The sequence below is a fragment of the Ambystoma mexicanum genome, chromosome 5q (genome assembly GCF_040938575.1).
Source record: "Ambystoma mexicanum isolate Mex_15411 chromosome 5q, UKY_AmexF1_1, whole genome shotgun sequence".
In the NCBI taxonomy this organism is placed as follows: Eukaryota; Metazoa; Chordata; class Amphibia; order Caudata; family Ambystomatidae; genus Ambystoma; species Ambystoma mexicanum.
Window position 1 is genome coordinate 1,206,903,304 of NC_090933.1, and position 25,738 is coordinate 1,206,929,041.

A 25,738-nucleotide genomic window follows, 5' to 3' on the forward strand; every position below is an offset into this window, starting at 1 on the left:
AGGGTCTTGGCGTTTAATCCAAGATTTAAGAGCATTAAACGATATAATTGAAGCCGAGTTCCCTCTAGTCCCTAATCCATCTACAATCCTATGCAACATACCCACTGAGGCAAAATATTTCAAGGTGATTGACTTGAAAAATGCGTTTTTCTCAATCCCGTTGCACCGTGACTCACAAGATCTGACGTCATTTACTTTCAGACAAATGCGCCTAAAAAGCACGAGGTTGCCACAGGGGTGTTGTGAGTGTCCATCCATTTTGAACAGAGTCCTACAGATGGACCTAAGCAATATTGCAGTAGACAGTGTTGTTTTGCAGTATATAGACGACATTCTCATCTGCAGCACCACTGAAGGGAAATGCAGGCGCGATTCTGTCTAGCTACTGACTATATTGGCTGAGAAAGGATATAAAGTTGACAAGGAAAAGATACAATACTGTCAACAAGAGGTGCTGTACATAGGCCAGCTAATCTCACATGAAGGGAAAAAGGTAACTCCAGAAAGGGCTGAAGCTATCATGAACACGGCTTAGCCACTCACGATAAAGCAAATGCAGAGCTTCCTAGGCCTGTGCAATTACATCAGAGCATGGGTCTTCGATTTCAGCTCTTGCACCAAGCCCTTGCTTCAGGCCCTAAGAAAGGCATAGGCAACAAAGGAAAAGATTGAATGGACTGAGACAATGGAGAAGGGGTTTGCAGAACTCAAGGGGGCGATTTGTAAGGCCCCAGTTCTAGGGATTCCTAACTATGCAGAGAAATTCTACCTATTCTCACACACTGATGGCAACGTTATGACGGCAGTACTTGCTCAGCGAACCTCGCTGGGGTACAAACCCTTGGCGTACCACAGTGGGAGTCTGGACCCGGTTATGAGAGGTCACTTCCCATGCCAACAAAATCTAGCTGCCGCCGCGTTCCCCATAGAGAAGGCGTCAACCATTGTAATGGGATGCTTCCTGACGATATACGTCGAGGACTCATTATTCGCCATTTTAGAAAATCCAAAGGGAACACTGACATCGCAGAGAGCGTCTGCCTATGAGGTGATTATCTCAAACCCATTGATCAAAATAGTTCAATGTAATATTGTAAACCTAGCTACGTTCATAGCTGAGCCAGTCACTGAGGGAGAACCTCTACACGACTGTGCAAACTATGAGGAATTCTATGACAAAATCCCCAGGGTAAAGGAAAATGCCCTGGCGAGTTGTGGGATGTTTTTATCCATGCATCCTAGCCCTACCACAAAAACTGTGCAGTACTGGCATGGAAAACATCATGATGGCCAGAACTTCCCAGAAAATGCACAGGGAAATGCATGAAGAATAGGCTGCCACCCATTTTGCCTATGTTGTGAGCACAGAAGGGCACAGAGCCTAAAACCATTGTAAAAGGGGCAATGCTGATTGCCAAAAGCAACCCATAACTGGTGGGAATTCGTTTTCTTCAGGTCAAACATGTCTAATTTAAGGGCACAAAATTATTTTACTGCAGAACTACACCAATGCCATTTGTTGAACCTGGACAATATACTTCCATGTAATATCTCTTGTTTGAAATGCTTGAATTCAAGACTGATCCAAAAAAAATTGCATGCAGTACCCGCTTTTGACTGAGGGCGGCGCTAGCGGTCTAAACTCTGACAGGGAAACTGCATGTCAAGAGTTGCAGGAGAGGCCTTTACATCAAAGGCTGGGAGTTAATTAAAATCTTAACCACATGCTGTTCCCAGAAGACAATCTGATTTAATTAACAGGCCAAAGGCTGGGAAACCTCTCACCTCCAGAGATTCACACCAGGAGTTAGAATCTCACATGACCTCTTGATTGATAGAAGGCAGACTGGCTGGGAGCCTCCTGGAGACCACACAATAGGCTCTTGCACTTGAATAGAATATGTTGATTTTGACTGTTTCCTGTCAACAAAGGCCTGCCTGCCAGAAGACACATGTGATCACTGACCCACCCAAGTCTTGGAGGCGGACTCCAACAATCTGAGAACTGAATTGAAAGCAAAATATATATTTTACAGAAACACTGATAACTCTTTGTAATCAAATGACAGGAATGTATAACTTTGAGAGCCTTCATTTAAAAAATGTACCTTCGATTCAAGCCCAAACTCCAATTTGTGTGATGTTCTGGGGCAAAACCCTGCTATTTATGTATACTACAGACTCTGTGTTTAAGCTAGAGACATGGGAATTTACTGGAGTATGTATGGACAGGCCATGTATATGTCTATAATTTTTAATGAAAAACCAATATTGCAAAACCAGTTAAAAAACGCAAAATGTTGCCGTTTCTGAATGCAAGCTCTTAGAAACATCAGAGTTTGAACAGAGTATACCTCATGTGATACGTGATGGGTGCATGTAATTTTAAACAAAGGTGTACCTGTGCAAATATGTATTTGGGTCAAATATAGATTGTGGGCAAACTGACCAGGGGAGGATCCTCTGACCCATAAAACCTACAGCATCACTCTGACTCACATTTCTTTCCCCCAATCATGGGAGAGGGGAGAATTGGGCCAATGACAAGTAGAAAGGGCCAGGCTTGGCTAGGCCCAGGCACACACCCACTTCCAAAACACATAAAAAGAGACTGCTGGGACAGGTAGAGACATTCAAAACCAGTTGCTGCAACGCGCTCTGCCGGACCATACAACATCCCGAAGATACCAGATTCAACACTTAGACTTTAAAACTCCAAAGAACTTGATTCAGAACTCAAAGCAAGGGCCTAAACCCACAAACTGAGAACTCTTCTCAGTGGGCCTCAGCATCCAGCAAACCTAACAGTGGTAGCAGCATCCAGGAGCCTTGCAGATCAGCACTGGGTCCAGAGAAAGCTGTGCAGAAAGATCCAGAAGCAGTGCTGTACCCAGAGAAAGCAGAGCAGTATCCAGAACCAGAGGCCAGAGATCCAGAGTGACCCAGACCGCTGTTTGCAGAACCAGAGAGCTGACCCACATCACTGTGAAGTTCCGAGACCAGAACCGGAGTCCAGCCCAAAACCTGACCAGATCCGTGGGGAGGCCTATTTCAAAATATATTGTGAGTACCTAGCAGAACTGTGCAGAACCAATCTCTTAGTTAAAATAATATAATTCAATCTATTTTAAATCTAACCAGAACTGCCTCCTAACTGTCACCTGACATTTGCAAAGCTGTCACCTGTCATTTTCTAGCTGCAAGCTGTAACCTGCCGCTTTGAACTTTTAAAATTTCAAATCCGAAAAACTACCTTTATTTAATCTCTGGAACCGTTTGTGCTAAGAACTTGGTTTTCCTCTGAAAGCTTAGAATCTCAGCTTTTCAACAAGCTTAGAACCGACTTGCTACTCCTCATACTTTTGCCGTAATCGTGATTCACGCATTCGCGAATTTTGCCGCGATTCGCGATTTGGTTAAAAATCCAGCCACGTGTGAAAACAGCAGCTTCCTTGCTTTCCTTTGCCAAAAATTCGTTTAACCTGCTAGTTACTCCTAGATCCTTGCTAAAGTGAGCCTGAACTCATCCCAAGTATATTTCACTCACCCTGAACCTTCTAAAGGGAATTAAAACCATTTTCAGCATATTCCTCACTTCATTGCCAGCACATATAAAAGCATTTTGGGCCTGTGTTTCAAACTTCTGTAGTCTTAGCTTGCTGGGGTGAACTGAATTACATTTGATTGCATTTCTAAGAACTGTGTGCTCTCCTCTTCATTTACTTACATTGCATAAGGGGGGGAGTGGATTGCCAGAGAAAAGTGATTACATTGTTTTGTTGAAATCATATCAAGTTTTTTTTTCTGTACTGCATTTTCATTCCACCTTGCATCCATGTGAAACCATAAAAGTATTGTTGCTATCTTATCCATCCTATAACCACTCATCATTGATTATAAAGAAGTGTGCTAGTGCCAGACTATCCATTATTGGTTACTGATCAGATTAAGTGTGATATTCAATTATTAATTTATTATAAAGTGTGATATATATATATATATATATTGTTTAAATTCTCAAATAAACCTTTTAACTAGCAAAACAGAACTACTTCTTGGCTCAGTGGGGTCAGGGGGATTCCAAGAGAGGGGTGTTATATAGGGGTAGTCATCCAGAACTCATGAACTGGACATAAAGATATATCAATAAGGGTTTCCATTCAGTATCCCAGACTAGGCATTGACTTAGCTGTAGTGCTGGATTGAATCCTCTTACAGAGTAGTGAGATCACGTTCATTGATGGTTCATCAAGAATCGACCAAGAGGATGGACAAAGATACACAGGGGTGGCCATGGTAAAACACATAGCAAATGGAGAGTTTCAAGTACTCGTCAGTGCATGAATTGTTATCAATATACCATTCGATATGTTTAAACAGTGGAAATGACAAGGAGAGAATCCGGGGCGCACTCACCGGCAGGAAAGAGGACTAGGAACCACTTGAGACCGGAAATCAGGAATAACGAAGCTGATGTGGATTCCACTGATACCTCCCACCCCCCCGTGGCAAAGCCCCAGGGACAGAGAGAGAGTCCAGGGAAACCCTCAGGGGGAAGAAAACCCTGCTTGTCAGTCGATCGTCTGCTTCTGAATTCTCGTGAAAGAGGAATTTCCAGGTAAGGTTATCCCGTACCGTAGGCTCCAAGGAAAGTAGACAGAACACAATAAGTAATGGTGATTGGTAGTGTTAGGACAAGTAAGATAAGTAAGATAAGGAGGTGTTAGTAAACACCTTGTTGCGAACTGGGAGATAGAGGTAAGTGATACCGGAGTCTCTGTTTCTTGGGAACCTCGGAAGACAGCACTGAGATGGAAAAAGAGGGTTAATTAAGATCAACAAGAAGAGATGGAGAAAGGGATAATATAAACAAGGAGTACCTGTGGTAAGAATTGTCTGCCCGCTAAACGGTGGTTTAGATGGAAGTTCCGTGGATTGACGGAAGCGTAAGACTGTCTGCTAAAGAGGGAGAAACAACGTCAGGATGATGTCTAAAGTGGAAGGGGAATAAGGAACAGTCAGCCCAGCTTTTGCACCTCAGATGAGGCCGAAGAACGACCGTGATAGAGCTTCCGAGGCGGTCCGGATGTTTCCCTTGGAAGAGAGAGGATACGAACAGCGAGCGGGAGCGTGACGGTAAGTGTACTGCAGATTGTGTTTCTCCTGGAGAATAGCGGGAGCAGGTACTGAAGGAGACATAAAGATAAATTAGAAATACAGAATGTGGCAAGGACAGGTAAGAATAAACCCTAGATCCGAACTCACCTAGCGTTGGTAGATAGGAGTAGCAACGTGTCTGTTTGTTGTGATTTGAGGTTGATATGCTGTGCTCGACCGGGAGGGTGGAGCCGAGTCACCATGTTGGAGCCAGGCAGCTAGACCGCAGCTGACAGTAGCAGCCGCCATCTTGGGTGTGAAAATGGCCGCCGTACTTCTCCGGATGCAACAGTGCCACAAAGACCAGTGCTTTCTGAGAGGCGTGACAGTATGCCCCCTCTGAAGGGCAGGGGAACCCGGTTTACCAGGATGAGAATGATAGAAGCGCCGAACCAAATCCGGGGCAAGTACCGCAGAAGCGGGCTCCCAAGACCTGTCGGAGGGTGAATACCCACGCCAATCAATCAGGTATTGCAGACGTCCCCGATGTATACGGGAGTCACAAATTCCTGCAACCTCATATTCAGGACCCAATGGCGTAGAAACCGGAGGAGGATGAAAACCCCGACGTCTAGAAAAGCGATCCTTCACATCCTTCTTGAGCTGGGAGACATGGAACACTGGATGAATTTGAGACCAAGTGGGAGGGAGTCGAAGCCGGAAGGCAGCAGAACCTACCCGCTGAAGGATAGGGAAAGGACCAAAGAATTTTGGTGATAGTTTGGAGGGCACCAGATGGCGGGGTAGAAAGCGAGAAGCCAACCAGACATCATCCCCTGGAACGGTGTCTATCGGCAAACTTCTTGGCACGTTCCTTGGCAGCAAGCAGAGAGGATCGAGCCACCTGTTGGCAATCCCGGATGCCTAAAGCAGACTATCGACATCTGGAAATTTAGATGGGGAAACTAAACCCACAGGAAAACAGATCGGATGGAATCCGTAAGAGCATAGAAATGGGCTAGTGTTCAGAGCCGAATGTTTCGAGTTATTGTAAGCAAACTCAGCCAAGGGAAGAAGTTCATGCCAGTTGTCCTGAGAGGCTGAAATGTAGCAACGTAAGTAACCCTCCAGTGTCTGTTTGAGACGCTCAGTCTGGCCGTTGGTCTGCGGATGGAAACCGGAACTCAGGGCCTTATTAATCTTTAGATATTTACAGCTCTGGCTCCAGTATCGAGAGGTATACTGAGGACCACAATCCGAGACTATGGTTTCCGGAAGGCCATGGAGAGAAAAAATCTGGGCGATGAAAATTCTTGCCATTTGAACGGCCGTGGGAATCCGATGAAGTGGGATAAAATGGGCCATTTTGGTAAAATAGTCCACAGCCACCATTATAGCGGTGAAACCATTAGAGACAGGTAAGTCAACCACAAAATCAGTCGATATGAATTGCCAGGAACGAACTGGAACAGGCATTCTGGAAAGGAGACCTTGGGGCGCTGAACGCAGTGTCTTGGTTTGCAAGCATATAGAACAGGCCGTGACATAATCATGGCCATCCTTAATCCATTCAGGCCACCAAAAGTGTCGCTGTACCAGTTCCAGGGTGTTGGCTCTTCCGCGGTGTCCTGCCATCTGTGAGTCGTGGCATAACTGCAACACCTTTCTTCTCAAATATTCAGAGGGCAAAAATAGCCATTTTTCTCGATAGGCGCATCCCTGGGATAACACCATTTTTAAGTCATGTAAAGCTGTAGGATTGTTCTTCAGATACAGCGTAGTAGCCTCTGAAATGGATCGTAGAAAAGTAGTCACCATGAGTAAGAAACAAGCCCTGGGAAACAAGGGTTCATACCGAAAAGAATTGAAATATGTGGAATCCTTTCTTGACAAGGCGTCAGCCTTGAGGTTGATTCTGCCAGGAATGAATGTAAAAGTAATGTCGTAAGGGGAAAAGAAGTGCGCCCAATGGGCTTGTCTGCTATTTCGAGTCTGGGCATACTGTAGGGCTCGAAGGTTGCTATGGTCCGTTCGAACTTCGATGGTATGTCGTGCACCGAGCAACAGATGGCGCCACTCTTCGAAGGCGTGTTTGATAGCCAGAAGTTCCTTTTCAAGGACGGTGTAATTTCTTTTAGAAGGTGAGAGAGTCTTAGACAAATAGGACACCGGACATTTAATTCCCTGCTTTTTCTCCTGTAACAGGACGGCTCCCAAGGAATGGTGAGAAGCGTCTGATTCCACAATGAACCTCTTAGTCTGGTCTGGAGTAAGAAGGATAGGCCCAGAGATTAATCGTGTTTTAAGTTTATCGAAGGCCAGTTGAGCCTCATTCGACCAACAAAACTGAACTCCCTTAATAAGAAGAGCAGTCATAGGCAGGATTTCTTCAGGATAATTAGGAATGAAACGTCGGTAAAAGTTTGCGAATCCGAGGAATCTCTGAAGATCTTTCACATTCCCCGGAGTCGCCCAATCAACAATTGCGGATACTTTCCGTGGATCCATCGATGTTCCTTGTGACTACAGAATGTAGCCCAGATATTCTACTCTGTCCTTGTGGAACTCACATTTATCCAATTTACAGTACAGGTAGTTATCAGACAGTCTTTGAAGCACCTCCATAACATGTTGAATGTGTAGAGAAAGGGAAGAGGAGAAAATCAATATATCGTCCAAATAGACGACCACCGAATGGAGAAGAAGATCCGAGAAGATATGATCCATAAAACGCTGGAAGACGGCAGGAGTGTTAGAGAGACCAAAGGGCATGACCCGTGTTCTTTAAACCCCTCTGACGAATTGTGGAGGCAAGACAGCACTGGTAAACCAGTAATGCCTGTCGCCCTACTAAAGATAGCATTGGAGCAATTACACTACCCTATTCATATGACAAAAGAAAATATCGCTGGAACGCTCGCAGAAGACTGTTTTTCACCGAATTTAGCGGAGCATGTTGCATTCTTTATGGTGAACTGCATAATCTGCCAGCAATTCACGGCTGGGCACACATTAAAAGTAGTAAGAGGAGTCATCCCCCGGCCCAATGGGCCTTTTCAGCACTTGCATATCGATTATGTCGATGTCATGATGCCTACGCCCGGGCATCCGGACCAAGCCCATCAGCCCCGGGAGCAGGCATCCAGGTGCTTACTAAAAACCCAGCAGCCCCGGATAGGTGCTGTCTGGGTACAGTCCTGACACCATTGGCACCAGGCTCATAGAGGAAATCAGTGCTGGCGCCATAGGCGCCAGGCTCATGTACATTACTTACCTCATGCAGACCATGCTGCAATGAAGTCAAGCCAACGTGAGGCCTGAATGGGACTACTTTACTTCAGGGACTATTTTTTACTCAGGTGTGGTTCTGGGGGACTACTTTGAAGGCTATTTAAACCACGCCCGAACAGCAGCACATGCTTCGCGTTATTCTGCATCCTGCAGCGTAACGCTCACCGTGCCTGCAGTCAGCACCCAGTCTTCTGCCATGCCCGCCTCGAATCCAGAGCTCCTATACGCCGCGCCATACTCACCAGTCCTCACAGCATTTTTCGATTCGGCGTTGCCTCCATCATTTTCCTCACCGAACTCCAGCATCTAGGGGACAAAAGAAATATAAGGTGAGCCGAGAGAGCCAACAAATACAATCTGTTTTTACCACCATAGACTTACCTGATTTACCACTGGAAGCATTATTCTTTAACATCCCGCAACTTCTTACGCCGCACCTGTAAGGAGAGAGGAAACAACAAGTTAAATACACTCATCTTTTACCGGACAGTGTTGGGTAATACAGACTCTTACCTGAACTCCATCCGCTGCCACAAGACAATCTTCTTTGGACCCGGCTGCAACACAAGAAGGGAATGGGACAAGAGTGAACATCGGACATATTGAACTCTTTGGACTTTATACTTACGGGTTCTCGCCAGGAACCTCGGAGTCAATATTCATCCGGAACTCTTCCAACACCTTTGAACCAGTAAAATAACTGGTATCTATGCGCCCCTGCATTCCACGCAGGATGGAGAGCTCATCCTTCAAAAACATAAGGTGAGATTACTGAAAGGGAATATCGGAGGTGATTAGTGGGGAGAACAGTGGGGTGCCATTACTAGAATCCACGGGTGGCTAAATCCCTTTCTCCACTTGCAGGAGAATACTTCTACGGGTCAAGCAGACGAGATTAGGCGGGCCAGTCCAGTCTGTCATCTCTGCACTACGCTTCACATTGTAGGAGACCGCAGCTGTCCGGGTCCGAATGACGCCCTTGTGGGAGCCAGGGGAGCGTAACAGAACGCAAAGCCTATCTACAAATCCCCACCCAGGCGTTATGGAAACCTCAGAAACCGACCAACTAGCCCAATTATTAGGGGAACTTAGGGCGGAAGTGCACTCTGCGCGCAAGAAACTAATGCCCTCAGGAGAGAACTGATTGTGTCAAAGGAACGCACTGATTATCTTGCTAGACAACTGCTGCAAAACCAAGCTGGGCAAACACCTCTATCTGGACTCGGGGGGATCCCAACTCCTGTTTCATCGAGCATTCCTGTGCAATTAATTCTACCAGGGACTATTCCTTTAGCTCCACCCGAACGCTTTGCTGGGGACCCAAAAAGGTTTGCAGTGTTTATGAACCAATGCTGCTTGCACTTTTTATGCAGACCTGGAGCTTTTCCAAATGACCAAGCCAAAGTAGCCTTTGTACTATCATATCTTTGTGGCAGCGCAGCTGATTGGTCAATTCCACTAGTCAACCAGGATGACCCTCTTCTTCGGGATTTTCAGGGTTTTCAAAGGAGCATGGAAAGACTATTAGACAGACATTCACAGGGTCAGGCCCTGGATAACAAACTTTTATCCCTACGACAGGGTAACTAGGATCTGCTAACCTATATCGCAACCTTCAATAGGTTGGTGGTGGAAACCGGATGGCCTGAGGAGAAACGAATTACATTATTTCATTGTGGACTTCGGGGAGAACTCAAAGATGTTTTGGCTCAAGTTGTGAACCCACCTCAGGATTGCGCAGAATATATAGACTTAGTGGTCCAGTTAGACCACCGACTTCAGAATAGAAAGGCTGATCAAGCTAAATTCGAGAATCGGGTATGGGTTAAACCCAACGTTAACCCCAAAGGAACAGATGCATCAGAACCGATGCAGATCGGGGGGGTTAAAGGACCCTTAACTCAAAAGGAAAGAGAAAAGAGACGGCAGATGCAAATCTGTCTGTACTGTGGAACCGCATGACATTTTCTACGGGATTGCCCTATAAAACCACCCAAGAAAGTAGTAGGAGTTGCTCACAAAAGCCGAATAGAGCCTGATTCGGGAAACGACCACTCCCGACAAGGGTAGAGGCGCCCTTGCCGAGCTTAAAGAAGGACACTCAGACCTCGCACCTAATCATACCAATGGTCCTTATTGATCCAAGGCAGCCATCACATATGCACGCAGTAAGGGCATACATTGATAGTGGGGCCGTAGGAAACTACATGGACCAAGAATTGGCCTCAAGGATGAATCTACCCCTTTGCAAAAAGACTGCTTCGGATGTCATCACCAAAGTCGATGGAACTGAAATTGCCTCTGGGCCCGTAACTCATTCCACTACTGAGATGACACTGTTGAGTCAAGATGGGCATCAAGAAATTATTGTCTTTGATTTAATCAAGGCCCCGCAATTCCAAATAATTCTGGGAATGCCATGGTTGGAAACACATATCCTTGTATTGAATGGCGAGAGAAGAGAGTGACCTTCCCGGATTGTGCACACACCTGTTACCCGGAAAAAACCTTGAACAAAGGCCTGGCCACAGTCACTAATCCAGTCGTGCAGTTACCTCAGGAATATCAAGAATTTCAGGATGTTTTTCAAAAAGAACAGGCAAACACCTTACCACCTCACAGATCATACGATTGTCAACTCGACCTCGTACCCGGTGCACAACCTCCATGCAGTAGGATCTACGCCCTTACGGAACCCGAAAATCTTCACCTACGACAATACTTGGACCAATACCTTGCTAATGGCATCATTCGTCCATCCAAGTCACCTGCATCCTCAGCTTTATTCTTCGTGCCTAAAAAGGAAGGTGACCTTAGAACGTGAATAGACTACTGGGCATTAAATCAGATTACGGTAAAAAACTGATACCCAATGCCTCTGATCCCCGAATTACTAGACCAAGTAAAGGATGCTTGTGTCTACTCTAAGTTAGATCTCCGAGGGGCATATCATCTGGTACGTGTAAAGAAAGGCGATGAATGGAAGGGTGCCTTTCGCACCAAGTACGGGTTATTCGAATACCAGGTGATGCCCTTCGGGTTGTGCAATGGACCAGCAGCCTTCCAGTATTTTATGAACAATGTCTTTCGTGAACTCATTGACGTCTGTGTTGTCGTATACATAGACAATATTCTAGTGTACTCCTCCTCAGATTCAGACCATGTTAAGCACGTTCGTGCAGTCCTTGAGAAACTACGCTAGCACAAGTTATACGCAAATTTGGAAAAATGTGTTTTTCATTCTACAGAAGTTGAATTCCTTGGATTTATCCTGACTCCTAAAGGAGTTCGAATGGACTCTCGAAAGGTGGACGCAATCCTCAAGTGGCCATCACCCAGTTCAGTTAAAGGGGTACAAAGCATGCTTGGATTTGCTAACTTCTATCGCAGATTTATTCCTGAATTCTCACATATTGTACACCCCATCACAGCACTTTTGCGAAAAAACAAACGCTTCTTGTGGACCGAAGAGGCTGAAAGAGCCTTCCAAGAGCTAAAATTGAAATTCATGTCTGCACCTGTCTTAATGCATCCACGCCCTGAGCTTCCATAAATAGTTGAAACCGATGCATCCAGTTTAGCCATGGGAGCTGTCCTGTCCCAGAAGGATCCTGAAACCGGTCAACTTCATCCAGTAGCATTTTGGTCAAGAAAGTTCTCGGCACCCGAGTTAAACTATGCGGTTACTGATAAAGAGTTATTAGCCATCAAATCTGCCTTCCAGGCTTGGCGGCATTATTTTCTCGGTGCCAGGCAAACAATCACTGTAATCACCGATCACAGGAATTTGCAGTATTTGAAAACAGCCAAGGCCCAATTATCGCGTCAACTTCGATGGGCATTATTCTTTGCCGAATTCGATTTCGTGATCACTTATCGACCAGGTTGTAAAAACGGCAAGGCAGATGCCTTATCCCGAATAGGGATGGGAGAAACATATTTGAACCCGGAACCGGTGCCTATAATTTCAGAACAAAGAATTCTTGGCATAACTACTCTACAGACTTTAGAAGATATTCATTTAAAAATCCAACAACTTTTCGATCCTGAAGCCCAGCAGGACTGGGTAAAGAAAGGCAAAGATTATTCAGTCAGCAATGACCTACCTTACTATCAAGGGTGTCTATTTCTACCACACAAGGAACTACAAGAACTAGTTATCTCCAATTATCATGATGCTCTGATGGGAGGACACCCAGGTATCGCAAAAACTGAAGCTAAAATTAAAGGACAATTCTGGTGGGCCACCTGGCAAAAAGACGTAAAGTCATTTGTGCTATCTTGTGGTATCTGAGCCCAAAACAAAAGTCAGAAGAAAAAACCAGCTGGTCTTTTACAACCTTTGGATATTCCACCTACACCATGGCATACTTTGACTTTAGACTTTATTACTGATCTACCTCCATGTAATGGATTTAACACCATTCTAGTTATTGTGGATCTTTTTTTCAAGATGGCCCACTTCCGCTTCAATTTAGGCCAAGGAATTTCTTGAAAACATTGTTCGAATACATGGATTTCCTTCTGTATTGGTCTCTGACCGAGGTAGTCAATTCATTTTGCAATTTTGGAAGAGATGTTGTCAATTAGCGCAAATCGACGTGAGGTTATCAACCAGTCACCATCCCCAGACCGATGGTCAGACGGAGAGGACCAACCAGACTCTTGAACAGTACCTACCTTGCATGCTACACCAAACCGTAAGCAATTGGAAGGATATTTTATGGATTTCCGAATACGCATACAATAACTCTGTACATTCAGGAACCCGACAAAGCCCCTTTTATACCATATATGGACATTATCCTCGAACCTCAGAACTCAATTCGCCTCAACACTTAGAAATGCCTGCAGTGAATCGAATCATCTGCACTCTACTATTACGCAAGCCTTTAAGGAAGCAACAGAACATTTGAAACAAGCAAAAGAGAAATACAAGAAAAATGCTGATCAACATAGAAGTGATGCTCCACAATACCAGATTGGGGATCAGGTTTGGCTACCTACAAAACACATACCTCTAAAAGGGACTCAGACTTTTAATCCTAGATATTTGGGATCTTACACTATTAAGGCCATTATCAACCCGGTGGCCGTCAAATTGGAATAACCCTCTAATATGCGGATTCATCCTGTCTTTCATGTTTCACTCCTGAAACCAGTTCAACCTGGGACAAGACTAGCCAAACCACCCGAGCCAATCCAAATAGATGGGGAACACGAATTCGAAGTTAAAAATATCCTGGACTCTAAAATGGTTAAATCAAGACTTTTTTATTTAAACGACTGGAAGGGTTACGGACCACAAGAAAGGTCATGGGAGCCTAGTGACCACGTTCATGCACCTCGGTTGGTGAAAAAGTTCCATCGAAACTTCCCAGACAAACCAGGGCCAAGGGGAAGAACACCTTTAGGAGGGGCCTTGGGGGGGAGTGCTGTCATGATGCCTACCCCCGGGCATCCGGAACAAGCCCATCAACCCCGGGAGCAGGCATCCAGGTGCTTACTAAAAACCCAGCAGCCCCGGGTAGGGGCTGTCTGGGTACAGTCCTGGCACCATTGGCACCAGGCTCATAGAGGAAATCAGTGCTGGCGCCATAGGTGCCAGGCTCATGTACATTACTTACCTCATGCAGACCATGCTGCAATGAAGTCAAGCCAACGTGAGGCCTGAATGGGACTACTTTACTTCAGGGACTATTTCTTACTTGGGTGTGGTTCTGGGGGAACTTCTTACCCGGGACTATTTTGAAGGCTATTTAAACCACACCCGAACAGCAGCACATGCTTCGCGTTATTCTGCATCCATCAGTGTAACGCTCACAGTGCCTGCAGTCAGCACCCAGTCTTCTGCCACGCCCGCCTCGAATCCAGAGCTCCTAGAAAAAGAGGAAAGAAGAAGGAAAGGATAGAACACAGACTTTATTTTAATTCCTTACCTGATTCCGGATCCATCTCATCTTCGAACTTGGAAAGGACATTATTTCTGCATGCGTCGCATCGCCAGCTGCAGCACAGCGCCATACTCACCAGTCCTCACAGCATTTTTTGATTCGGCGTTGCCTCCATCATTTTCCTCACCGAACTCCAGCATCTAGGGGACAAAAGAAATATAAGGTGATCCGAGAGAGCCAACAAATACAATCTCTTTTTACCACCATAGACTTACCTGATTTACCACCGGAGGCATTATTCTTTAACATCCCACAACTTTTACGCCGCACCTGTAAGGAGAGAGAAAACAACAAGTTAAATACACGCATCTTTTACCGGAAAGTGTTGGGTAATACAGACTCTTACCTGAACTCCATCAGCTGCCACAAGACAATCTTCTCTTGGACCCGGCTGCAACACAAGAAGGGAATGGGACAAGAGTGAACATCGGACATATTGAACTCTTTGGACTTTATACTTACGGGTTCTCGCCAGGAACCTCAGAGTCAATATTGATCCGGAACACTTCCAACGCCTTCGAACCGGTGAAGTAACTGGTATCTACGCGCCCCTGCATTCCATGCAGGATGGAGAGCTCATCCTTCAAAAACGTAAGGTGAGATTACTGAAAGGGAATATCGGAGGTGATTAGTGGGGAGAACAGTGGGGTGCCATTACTAGAATCCACAGGTGGCTAAATCCCTTTCTCCACTTGCAGGAGAATACTTCTACGGGTCAAGCAGACGAGATTAGGCGGGTCAGTCCAGTCTGTCATCTCTGCACTACGCTTCACGTTGGAGGAGACTGCAGCTGTCCGGGTCCGATCGACGCCCCTGTGGGAGCCAGGTGAGCATAACCGTCGACATGATTCAAGTGTGCAACGGGTACAGGTACTTAATTGTAGTGGTGTGTCCATTCTCTAGATGGATAGAAGCAGGTCTCTGTACACACCCAGACTTAACCTGTGCTGCTAAATTTCTGGTGAGGGAAGTGTTCCCTAGATGGGGGTTGTGTGAGGTAATGAGGTCAGATAACGGGGCTCACTTTGTTAATGCAATATTTGAGCAGACAGCTTGTTGCTTGGTATAAAGCACAAGTTCTCATCGGCTTTTCATCCTGAGGACAATGGCATGTGTAAGAGACTCAACGGCTTGTTAAAAGAAAGGATAGCCAAGTTGAAACTCACTTTAAAAAAGGGATGGCTGCACTGTCTACCACTGGCCCTGTATGCACTTCGGAACAAACCAGGCTCTGACCATCACCTCACGCCACACGAGATAGTCACAGGCAGAAAAATGAGGACCCCCTTGCCCTCCCAAGATAGGCTAGATGTGATGCCCAGCCAACTAGGGAGGTCCTGAGAACCGAAATGCAGGAATATTTGAACTGCATGACATCAAGTCTTTCTGTTGTTTCAGACCAACTGCAGCGACGGCGAAAAGGGTGCAGCACAGCACAAAACACAACAGGAGGTGCTGAAACAGACAAAGTTCCAGGTCTTCGTGTGCCCCTCATCTTCCCTGGTGATGCAGAGCTGATCGAAAGTCACACAAGGAAAAGGTGGGCGAGCCAAGATTTCGTGGTCCTGTCATCGTGGAGGACTGCACTCCGTCAGCCGTCAAGCTACAGGGCAGGAAGGCATGGCTCTTCCTGAATGACATTAAACCATATATTGGAGAGAGCCCTCCAGCTGCACCTCACCGCGAAGAAACCACAGAAAACGGGGAAGAACCTCAGCACGTGCATACAAGATCCATGACAAGGAAGGGGGACGCATGAGCAGCAAAATCAAAGCAAAGGATCTGTGTTTCAAAATTGGGGTTTTTAAACTGGACATTTCCTCTGAAAAACGAGAAAGGCGAAAAAGGACAATAATACGGACACTCTGTGCATCGCAAGCTGCAGGGTGGAGAAGAGAACTGCACATACAAAACCGCAACAACATTGATATCACAAACTTTTGAATCAATTCACACTCAAGCATTATAAAAAAATCAAGACCCTGATAGGCTGCAAACAAGACTTTCTCTGAAAGCAAACAACAGTATCCTGAAACAGCCCACACCAAGACTTTGGGTTTCAGAATGTATGGTATCCCCAGCAGAAATATCACAAGGGATGTACTGTCCTGCTTTGGATTAGTATTAGAGACATATCCATCACTTGTAGGGAGAGACACCAGTATCCCAGAATTCATTCAAGATCCAGCTAACAGGAAGGTATTACGGCAACTACTGATTATCCTTGTGGAGTCCTTCGCTGAGCTGCCCGAGTACTGTGAATAAGGACACAGATGCTTCCACCACAAGTGGTCATCGATGAACTGACATACACGCATTTCTTTCACATCATAGAGGAGTGCCCAGGACTCATTGGGAGAATCACAGATACCCTGACGTTCATCAGAGACCCAAGAAACAATGAGTATCTGAACCAACTGTGGATCAAGCTAAAGTACGCGGTTGCAATCCATGCAGCAGGAAAGTGCAGAGACTGTTCACATCAAAAGAAAGGCCTGTGATCCAGAACCCAGCAAAGCAGGACAAATGTCCCTATCACCCGAGGACAGCCAGCTGGCACATAACGTGCTATTTCATTTAGTCACTGACTTTCCAGAAATGGTGGGGAGACCTGCCGATGTTGACGTCATCACTTTTATCAGAGATCGAGCCAATGGCGCACATATGGGCACACTCCTCCACAGCATCATACTCCAGGTAGAGCTATCCAACTTCCAGAGAGAGTATCTGAGGAGATTTCAGTGAGACTTTCCGCCAAGGGACAGAACCAGGAGATAGAGACACAGTTCTTCATCTTTCCGCCGAGGGACAGATCTAGGAGAGCAGAGACGAGAACTTCACTGTCCTTTTTTTCTATTTCTACTTCTTATTTTTTCATGTTTATTTTTATTTTTATGACATTTCATTTTTGTGTGATTTTTAATAGTACCATCTTTCCATTCCTTCACATTGAACACGTTCCAGCATGTCCTCAGGACCAAAGCAAATTCGAGGAGTGCACTGGGATCTTACCTATTGCAGATATGCATAATGAATGTGACTTACTAAAGATGTTAGCCTAACCTTTTCCATAGTCTAGCAAAGGAACTGTATCCCATAACCAGAGACTACCGTCATTACCCGCAAGAGGGGGGACACTTGAGAAGCACTCGACACATTATTGTTACAAACTTTTGAGAAATGAGATCAGAGTAAGTGAACAGAAATAAACACTGACAACAGACTTATGTTCGAATGGGGGCCCAGAACAGTACCCTAGTCTTACCACGGGCGGAGGGGCGCCCTCACTTCCCTGGAAGAAAATGCTGCAAGTTGTCCTCTCGAACGCTAATGTGCATATGTATAGTGATTATTATTGTTTTCCTGTCATTGACCATCAGAACTGCATTCTTTTTTGGTGCACGAAGCGTTCCAATTTCAGTGCACCCTCCGGATAATGCACGCATAAGCCCCACAAAAGCACCCAGACCCTACATAATTATTCCAGTTCCAAGAAAACCTGATGGTAAAGTTAACAAATTAAAATTGAATGTAATTAACAGTGATTCATACACACTTGAGATAACAAATGAAGAAAAAAGCTGGAGACAAGGTCAGCACTTAATGAATGAAATCGTAGCACTGACCACGGCACACACCCACACACAGGAGACACACAAACCAGGGCAAGTGTCAATGGCTATAGAATCTCGAACAATAGCAACAGGGGGTGCAAGACTGCCTACCGAACAACCAGTCCCAGAAAACAGTGATCAAGAAGAAGCAAGCGAAAGGCCAATTAAAGAAGAGATATCGAAGGCACTCAAAAAGACTGAAGCAGCCACAAGAGAATTCACAGGAAAAACACAAATATTGATAGATCAATTATTCCCATTTATAGTTAGAGCAAAGAAACTACACGAGGAACTGAAAGACAAACCTCTAAAAGCTGTAATAACAAGCACACCGGTTCCAACGCAAGGAACAAGCACCAGGTCCACGACGCAGCCAAGCATGGGGCAGGTAATGAGCCAATGGTGGCTAAAGGAGATCTACGAAAGATTACAAAAGGAGAAGAAAAGAAACACAAAACCTTCTCCTACCACAGCAATACAGATAATTAAACCTGCTCCACCAAAAAGCATGCCAGAAAAACCCTGAGAGTGGAAAAGCAGCATGGATGCATTTAAAGATAAAGTTACAGCAAACTACACTGAGAATCAAGAGAAGCCCATATGATGACGACAATGAACTGAACGATTACCTGGACAGCACAGCACATCTAGGAAACAACATTTGGTACCAGCACATGAAAGAAGTAGGAAGAAGGCAATCAGAAGGAGAATGCTTCGTCTGTCTACTTCTACCGTACAGCATGGGAAAATCCAAGATCTTTGTGGCCGTAGAAATTGATGTCCCTACAGCACACTGCATGTCGCACGTAGCAATGTGCAACACCAGATGGCAATTTATGGGAAGATATGCCTCGTTGATATGTGCCACTGAAAAGGATTACCCTGATGAAGATGGCTATGTCCAGGACATTAAAACAAGTAACAGAGCACATACTAGGAATCACGTGATCAGATATGAGAACCCTGAAGTTAAAGGATCAGGAACAAGATGGGAACTAAGCCCGAGACTGAACGTCCAAGGAAAAACTGCAGATGCGGCTCAAATTTGGAAGAACAGGGGCCAAATGCAGATTTGGGGAACAGTAGTTCCCCAAATGGGTGTGAAGAAGGAGTAGTAATCTGCCGAGCTTGGATGATCCTTGGAGCCTGCCAAGAAGCGATAGAGAACTCAAAAAGGTTATACAAACCTCTATGGCCAAAGTTGGTAAGACTGCTGACATGGGTCGAAGACAGAGGAGGACCTTTGCAAATAGTAAAACTGGAAAACCCGAAACTGTGCTTCAGAAGCAATGGCACAAGGAAAATGGGAGAGAATCAAAACAGCGGACAAATCTTTGAAGCTCCAGGAATGACGCAAGAGACCGCATTTATAACGGACCATTACTGGGCGTGTGGATCCAAGGCACATATAAGACTACCGGAAAACTGGGCAGGCATATGTACACTAGTGAACGTCCACGTTCCTGCACTAGTGATCCCAAAAAGTGATTTGAGTCTTGACATTTTCCCGAAAGCAGATGCTCATCTAAGAAAGAGGAGATCTGTAGAACTGGTATCCCGGATGAATAGAGAAAATTACTTTTCTGCCAGATCAGAAGAAGCATTCTATGCAATTCCAGACAAGCACAGGCTGTTTAGCCTCACTTCAATAGTATTCACAACAATGCTCTTGCTGCACATCCAAATAGGAGCTAATTGCAGATAACCAGATGGGAGTTAATACAGACCATCAACACCACCATAAAAGGATTCAACACGATCAAAGAAGAGCTGAGAGCAATTCGATTAATGACCCTCCAGAACAGATATGTGCTTGACATGATCTCAGCGATGGATGGAGGTGTTTGTGCAAAAATCAGAGAATCATGTTGCACATTTACACCTTCACATGATGAAGAAAATGGAACCTTAACAGAGGCCATAAGTATGTTGACAAACTTAAAGAACCAGAAGAGCGGTGAAAGTGATGAAGTAGACAATGACAGCTGGTTTGGAGCCCTGTTCTCATGGGTCCCACAATGGATGGCAGATATATTCAAGTTTAGGGAGCCTTACTAGCAATGATACTGCTAGGATTCTGTGTTATCAAGATAATTATCACACAGTGGCAGAAAACTGCGAAGAAAGCCATTGGGATGAAAATCATGGTCAATGTCGAACCAGGGTGGAAGCCCAGAGACCTGACTGATGAAGAAATAAGAGACTTTGTGAAAGCCAGCAGATTTGCGCCAGAAGGAACAAAGTTTACGTATCCCAGGAAACGAAGAAAGTATGAAGGAAAATGGATCTATTGGAGCCCAAATGGACAATGCCAGCTAATGACCTGGAACAAAGACAAAAATGTAAAAACAGCAGGAAGTTTGAAAGGTGTGATAAAAATATGGACTCAAAAGATACACACATTCACACCATCTTGTATAAACCCTGAAGGTGACGAACCAGACACAGATGAACCAAGAAAGATGAATACAAAGGAGGAAGCAGAAGTGGTCGATGCACCGACCAGAGGGGGGAGTGTAGAGTAGGTCCCAGACATGGCCTGCTCCCCTGGCCCCCATTCCGAGGTACCAGGAACATATTTGCCAAGGTATGTGACGTATGAGGAGCAAATTAACCAACAGAGAGCTGCACTCGGCCTCTGCCCAGTGTACATCAGAAGAGCAATACCTGTTGAAGCACCTGTAACTAGACAACCATGGGCTGCACGATACCCTCTTAGACAACCATACCAGCAGCTGACACGAAACAAAGAGTACCTACAGACGGTCCACGAAGAGACCCAAAGAGCACTAATGAATGGCCAGTGGAAATGACACAAGCCTGGACAGACTCGCGGATGAACGAAAACGGCTATCAAAGATAACACGCCAGTGCGAGCAGCTATGAAAATATATATAATAGATGCAGGAGAAGAGACAATGTTGAAACGTAAGGAAATGTTGCTGTGAAACAAGATGGAAGTAGCCAACCAGCTAACGCATGTAAATAGGCTTGGAACACAAGAAGCTAAGAAAACAGTACTGCTTGCAATGCTTAGTAGAAGGATAGAGCGGCAAGCGCCAACCATATATCTATCTCAATAAGGCACATTGTACAAGTGCGACTCCATTTTGTAAGCAGAGATATGCTCAGGCGGCCAGAGGCCTACCAGTCCAGGTTTCATATTCCAGCTAAAGCCAGAAGGAAGAGCAGAATCGAAACTCAGCAAAGAAGCTGCTCACGCCTGGGAATTCGAGGTCAACCTAAGGAAGGGAGGAGAGCGGCAACGCTGGAGAATTGAAACTTCAGAGCATACCAGCCTGCCCCGTGAAGGTCAAGATAAGGAGGGCCCAGGCAGGTGGCGAGGCTAAGGAAGAATCAAGTACACAAAAAGCTGGAAACTGAAGCAGATTCACGGTGAACAGACATGTGACCAGCCAGGCGCGAAGAGTTAGCAACGTCTGATGTCACCCAGAACCAAGGATGCTATAACGTCTACAGATAAGAAACTACAGTTTCGAGGCCATACCCAGCCAACTAATTGACACATAGCCTAAAAACACTGATTGATGGAATGGAGGCAGGGTGAATCTTGGGGCACTAGGCACCTGGGTGTCCACTCTTATCTAGGGTTCTATAGATAGTTGAACCAATAGGACGTTGTGCTTGTAGTGACGTCTATCCCCTGTGATGTTGAGGGATGGGCGTAGACGCCGACCCGATAAGAGTTATCCAATCCGCATGCTCTGTTACCATATACAGATATAACACCTATACTTAAGTTACCTTTTCCAACCAATTATATTGCATGACAAACTTGTAGAGTTAGACGTCAATGATGACGAGTTTTGAGCATAAAGGTTACTGTTTGTATGAAGTTCGGGGAAGTTGAAGCGAGACAGGCGATTGCATCACTGCTGATTCCCATTTGTTTTCCCGTTGTCTGTACTTGTCATTAAACGGACTTCCCTTTGCCAAACTATTTGAGTTGTCCTTATTGAATCGTGTTGGAGTAAGTGAATCCTGCACCCCCATTCCTCACACGGTGCAGCTATCTTGGTTTACTGGTACTTGAGGGTGAGCTCTGACCTTTGGGCCCGTCAGAGGACGTCCCCCCTCTCTTGTACAAAAGTCTTGCACAAAGTTAGAGAGTTTGTAGAAAAATCACTTGTTGGGTCACAGGCTGTTCAACCTATGAAAAGAGAGTTGGAATCAACTCTAAAAGGTAAGCCACTGCAATTGCCAACTGAGAAAACCACAGTTCAAAGACGATGAGGTAAGTACCCCGACCCTAAACAGTACTTCTGGTTTGAAGAACAGTGGTCCAGCTGGATTATGTCTTGCTACAGCTGTGCAGACCCTTGTTCCTGAGCATCAATCATGGGGACAAGAGGGAGGACATCTGGAGGGCTCCTGCGGCGGTACTTGGGAGGTTGTCTGCAACTACGGGCTCGTTTGCCTTCAGCGGCACTTTGCAGTGTCAGTGCTTAGCAAACAGCACCATTGTGAATATTGTGTATCAGTTTGGTTTCCTTCACTTCTCGGGTCCTGCTCTCTGGAGAGGGGACACAGGATCTGGTTGTTCTGCTTCTTGAGGGTCCTTAGGAGACTCCTGGATCTCGGGGTTAGTTGGCGTTAATTGGTTAGTTGGTCCCAAGGAGAGAAGTAGTTACACCCAGAGCTTCTCGGTCAAGGTGAAAAAGTAGTTCAGCAAAGCAGCAGGGCTTCACCAGGCAATTCAAAGGTCCAGCCGGATGCAGCAAGCTTCGTTCAAGGTTTATTCATCAGGTATATTTCCCGGTGGTCAACTCTGCTTCCAGTCCCAAAATGCTTACCTTTAAGCAGGTTTCTTCCATTCATGCACAGCCCAGCTTCTCAATCACACAACAAGGTGGCTGTCCTGAAAGAAGAACCAGCAAATCAGGACTTGCTGCATTCAGGCATTCCTAGACACAAAGGACAGGGGAGTTTCGGGACACTCTTTCACATCCTGTCCTTCCAGACACACTGGAGCCAGGGGTGAGCTTCAGAGATGAAGCCTGGCAAAGGGAAGACAAACAAAAGGCTCCAATACATCTAAATGCACAGAGTAAAAACCAAGAAAGAACTCACAAACAGAAAAAGTCTCACTCACTTGAGGGTTAAAATGAAAAAGTCCTAAATCCAGCAAAGGGGCTTGAGGTCTCTAAGTTTGAAGGGAATTAGCACAGACATGAGAATTCCCCCTAACAAAACACATGCACGGCATTCAAAAACTGTCCTCAGCAACTGTTATATAATAAATTGTCCAAATAAATGTTAATTTAGTCGCACTCTGAATGTTATATTTTGAAGTGTTCCTCTACTGTACAATTAATAGGTTTTGCACATGACACATTGAGTTTCTTACAAGTTAATATTATTATTATTGAAACATTATTAATATTAATATTATTATTATTATTGAAATTATTATTATTATTATTATTATTATTATATTATTATTATTATTATTATTATTATTATTATTATTATTATTATTAAAATTATCATATTTATTTAGCACATACCTAGCTTCAGGAAGCACTTTATATTCATAGGGGGAAGAATACGGTGAGGGAATCCAGGAAACAAGCGTGTTGGAAGCTAACAAGTGAGGATGAGGGTAGCCAGTTTGGCAGCAAGGGATCAACATGCAACCAGGAGAGGAAGCAGTCTGATTTTGATGGGAAGTAGGCTCCGGAGTCATGGGTTGTAGAAAGAGAAGCCCTATCTTCTGGCACTTTTCTTAATACACAGGCAGTGTTCAAGTCTTCATATGTCCTCATTTCTGGTGGATCATAGTCTACTGGAGATGGTGAGTTTCCCAGTGAGTTAGAGTCATTAAGGGTGACAGCCTTGCTCATGATGCAGCAGGATTTGGAGCTAATATGGACTTGCAGCAGGAGTCAGTGCCGTGAAATGAGGGTCACTGTGATGTGGTTGAATTTGTGGAGTCCTTTGATGAATTGTGCTGTAGCATGCAGGACACATCTAAGATGTGCCAGGGTACGCAATGGAAGTCCTTCCAAAAAGGACAGCTCTGAAGATGATTTCTGGGATGAAGGGCTTGCTGTTCCACTGGATTCAAAATTGGAACCAACCCGTTTGTGTCTTCCTTGCTATGTGCTTTCTGAAGGAGATGTGTCAGTCAATGTCAAACAAAAAGGTGCAGGTGGGCAGTCTCTCTGTGAAGTCTGCAAGGTGCATAGCATGGAGCCAGATCTGGAAGTCATGGTGTTCATTGTTGTTCTGCTTTGGGAATTCAGTTCAAAGTAAAGATTGAATATCACAGAGGAGAGGATGGATCTGTGGTTGACTCTACAAGGGAAGGGTAGATTTGTTATCTGGAGGGATCTATGGGTGTCAACTGGTAGTGAAAAGCAAGGTAAGATTTGAAACAGCTGAGAGTGATCTTTCTGATCCCCATGTGGTGATGTAGATTGTTGGTGAGTGTCTAGTAGTCTACTGTGCTGTACGCTGCTGAGAGGTCAAGGAGAAAGCGGAAGCAAGGATGACCATCATGGAGGATTTTAAGGGCATCACTGATCACATTGATGGTAGCCATTTCTCTGTTGCATCTTGGTCTGTAGCCAGATTGGTAGGAGTGAAGGAGGTTGTTGGATTCACTGTGTTGGAAGAGTTGCATGGCTACTGCTTTCTGAAGGAACTTACCTAAGAGGGGAAATGGATGATTGGGTAGTAGTTTCTGAGGTCATCAGGATCTGGCATTGATTTCTTGAGAAGCAGGTGGTTTTGTCTGGTTAATGGCCTAGAGGAAGGTACCTTAAGTTATGAAGCTGTTGATGAGAGTCAGGTAAGGGAGGATAGGTTCAGTCAGAAGTCTTTTGATTATGGAGGCAGGGAGGATGTCTTCTGCATGCAATGTGGCCTTGAAAGATGCTAGGGTGGCAGTGAGGTCTTCCATAGTGAGCATCTTGAAAGTTGTCCAGGTAGTTGTCTTTTTGTGAGATGGCATGTGTAGTGTGCTGTCAGTTGTGGCATCAATGTCTTTGTGTTGGCAGATCTGTATGCTTGGTTTTTGCTGCCAACTCTTTACACGTCTGCCTTTTAAACTTGTTTTTATTCATCACTGCCATGTTTGCCAATTTATTTTTTAAATGCATATGTGTTGTGTGTTGGGGGTTGGGGATTTGGGGTGGTGGGTGGCAGAGTGAGGTCATGGGTGGGTTAGATGGCAATTTAGGTGGTTCACCTCATTAAAAAAAATAATAACATCAACAAAACCAGCAGTCTCGAAAACACAATGTTTAAAAGACCAACATGTAAATAGTTAGGTTGAAAACACGTGGATCCAGTGGATCATGTTGATGAAGCAAGAGTTGATGGCACTGGAGTTTTCGATGGAGTGATTTATGGGTGGGGACAGGTTGATTTAATACTTGAGGCTTTAAAGAGGGCTCTGCTTTCATGGTTGGCCTTGGCTTTGGTATTTTGATAGCAGTTGGCTTGCCAGCAGTGAATAGCCATCTGCATGTAGCACAGATTTCTTTGAGCAGGGATTTTACTAGTATCATTGTTTGTTATGCTATGTGTACTATTTCATGAAGCCTGTTCCCTTTCATCAGAATGCTATTGTTTTCATCACATGCATTAAACAAAAAATGTTTAAAAATTCTTTGAATTCTGAGGTGTGATAGGGCTGACATTTACTGAGAATATATTATTACAGGGTGTTGAATTTATAAAAGAGACTGTTGTGTCACAAAAGTGAGGTGTGTGGGGGGCTTCAGTGATGCATGATCCCTTCTGGGTCAGATATAA